At 43.4% G+C, this 2,500-nt stretch overlaps 4 non-coding genes across 4 annotated transcripts in view; all 4 read right to left on the bottom strand.

Moving 5' to 3' along the window:
- Nucleotides 1–1,788: 1,788 nt before the first annotated feature.
- On the bottom strand, nt 1,789–1,860 carry trnap-agg (transfer RNA proline (anticodon AGG)). Its single transcript has one exon. It is a non-coding gene; the product is annotated as a tRNA-Pro (tRNA).
- Nucleotides 1,861–1,951: 91 nt separating this feature from the next.
- On the bottom strand, nt 1,952–2,023 carry trnar-acg (transfer RNA arginine (anticodon ACG)). Its single transcript has one exon. It is a non-coding gene; the product is annotated as a tRNA-Arg (tRNA).
- Nucleotides 2,024–2,109: 86 nt separating this feature from the next.
- Nucleotides 2,110–2,181, bottom strand: trnap-agg (transfer RNA proline (anticodon AGG)). Its single transcript has one exon. It is a non-coding gene; the product is annotated as a tRNA-Pro (tRNA).
- A 249-nt stretch (nt 2,182–2,430) lies between these two features.
- trnap-agg (transfer RNA proline (anticodon AGG)) overlaps nt 2,431–2,500 on the bottom strand; it is a 72-nt gene continuing 2 nt past the window's right edge. The window contains exon 1 of the tRNA in view: nt 2,431–2,500. This exon is cut by the window's right edge and continues 2 nt beyond it. This is a non-coding gene — a tRNA (tRNA-Pro).

Raw genomic sequence — 2,500 nt, 5'->3', positions numbered from 1 at the left:
TCAGACGGACGGCTGTGCTTCAAGGCGAAAGACCGGTATGCCTTTTGTGTTACGAAGAGTGTTACTGACCAAAATAAACGCTTTTTAGAAGAGATATAAGTTATGTGTAAATATTTATAAGACAATAGCTGACAAAATCTGTTTTAATGATTTTAATAAACATCACTGTGTCAGCGCTATTCAGTTTCACCGCAGCGAAGGACGAAGACGTGAATCACTTATCTAACCAGCCTGTACTGATTTCTGCTCCAATAACCCTTTCAATAACCTCCAATAGCCTTTTATAGTCTTCAGTAGCCTTCAACAGTCTAACCCTGCAGCCGTGGTGTGTGCACTAAACTCCGTAGTTATAAACATTCTGAGGTTAGCAGCGCGCTAACTGACCTGTTTATAATGTAACGTTAATCCGAGCAGTGACTCCGTGACGCTGCTCTGAACTGCTGCTGTTAGCTGCTTGTGCTGAAAGATGAGCTGTAGAGAGCTGTATTATCCGGTTAGTGGGGTTAAAACCTTTATTTCCTACACAGAAGAACTTAAAATGTTTTAAAAACGCTCCAGACTGGCTGAGCTGAGCCTGTAGCCCGTGGCTGGGCTGTAGCTCTGACTCAGTGAAGACAGCGGGGGCTTGTGCTGCTGCTGCAGCTCCCACTAGTGGTTGGATGAGGAACTGCTAAATCTGAGGAAATGCTAAATCTATCACATATTCTTAACAGCTCACAATTTTTGATTTTATATTTATTAAGCCTTATTTCAGTATCAAACGTTTTGATCAAAGTTAATATAACTTGTATTTTATGTCATTTCTATTCACTTGAATAGTTTGGTTCTTGATTGATGGAGTTTTTGGATTTCATAACATGACAAATTAAAAGGATTTATGTTAATAGAGCAACAAGCAAACATTTTTTCTATTTAGAGTTATTTAACATTAAAGAGTAATTACATTAATTTTATATTACATTTGGTTACATTTTATTACATTTATAAGTTACATCTGGCCCTCAGAGGACAGCCAATATGCCAATGTGGCCCTCGGCCAAAATGAGTTTGACACCCCTGAACTAAAGGATTAACTCTGAGAACTTCCACCAACTGGGTTCGTCCGGGAATTGAACCCGGGACCTCTCGCACCCTAAACGAGAATCATACCCCTACACCAACGAGCCACGTCGACTTCAGAACTCTGGACAGCCTTTCGTGTTTTTGTTTTTTTAAAAGCACCAACTAAAGGATTAACTCTGAGAACTTTAGCGCTTCGGACAGCCTTTTTTTTTTTTTTTTTTTAAAGCACCAACTAAAGGACCTCTCGCACTCTAAGCGAGAATCATACCCCTAGACCAACGAGCCACGTCAACTTCAGCGCTCGGGACAGTGTTTTTTTTTTTTTTTTTTTTTTTAAAGCACCAACTAAAGGATAAACTCGCAGAACTTCCACCAACTGGGCTCGTCCGGGATTTGAACCCGGGACCTCTCGCACCCTAAGCGAGAATCATACCCCTGCACCAACGAGCCATGTCAACTTCAGAACTCTGGACAGCCTTTCGTGTTTTTGTTTTTTTAAAAGCACCAACTAAAGGATTAACTCGGAGAACTTTAGCGCTTCGGACAGCCTTTTTTTTGTTTTTTTTTTTTAAAGCACCAACTAAAGGACCTCTCGCACCCTAAGCGAGAATCATACCCCTAGACCAACGAGCCACGTCGACTTCAGCGCTCTGGACAGTGTTTTTTTTTTTTTTTTTTTTTTTAAAGCACCAACTAAAGGATTAACTCGGAGAACTTCCACCAACTGGGCTCGTCCGGGATTTGAACCCGGGACCTCTCGCACCCTAAGCGAGAATCATACCCCTAGACCAACGAGCCACGTCGACTTCAGAACTCTGGACAGCCTTTCGTGTTTTTGTTTTTTTAAAAGCACCAACTAAAGGATTAACTCGGAGAACTTCCACCAACTGGGCTCGTCCGAGATTTGGACCCGGGACCTCTCGCACCGTAAGCGAGAATCATACCCCTAGACCAACGAGCCACGTCGACTTCAGTGCTCCGGACAGTCTTTTTTTTTTATTTTAAAAGCACCAACTAAAGGATTGACCCGGAGAACTCCCACAAACTGGGCTCGTCCGGGAGTTGAACCCGAGACCTCTCGCACCCTAAGCGAGAATCATACCCCTAGACCAACGAGCCACGTCGACTTCAGCGCTCCGGACAGTGTTTTTTTTTTTTTTTTTTAAAGCACCAACTAAAGGATTAACTCTAAGAACTTCCACCAACTGGGCTCGTCGGGGATTTGAACCCGGGACCTCTCGCACCCTAAGCTAGAATCATACCCCTAGACCAATGAGCCACGTCGACTTCAGCGCTCCGGACAGCCTTTTTTTTTTTTTTTTTTTAAAGCACCAACTAAAGGATTAACTCGGAGAACTTCCACCAACTGGGCTCGTCCGGGATTTGAACCCGGGACCTCTCGCACCCTAAGCGAGAATCATACCCCTAGACCAACGAG

Source organism: Astyanax mexicanus, chromosome 3 (genome assembly GCF_023375975.1).
Source record: "Astyanax mexicanus isolate ESR-SI-001 chromosome 3, AstMex3_surface, whole genome shotgun sequence".
Lineage (NCBI taxonomy): Eukaryota > Metazoa > Chordata > Actinopteri > Characiformes > Acestrorhamphidae > Astyanax > Astyanax mexicanus.
This window is presented reverse-complemented; position numbering and strand designations above follow the sequence as displayed.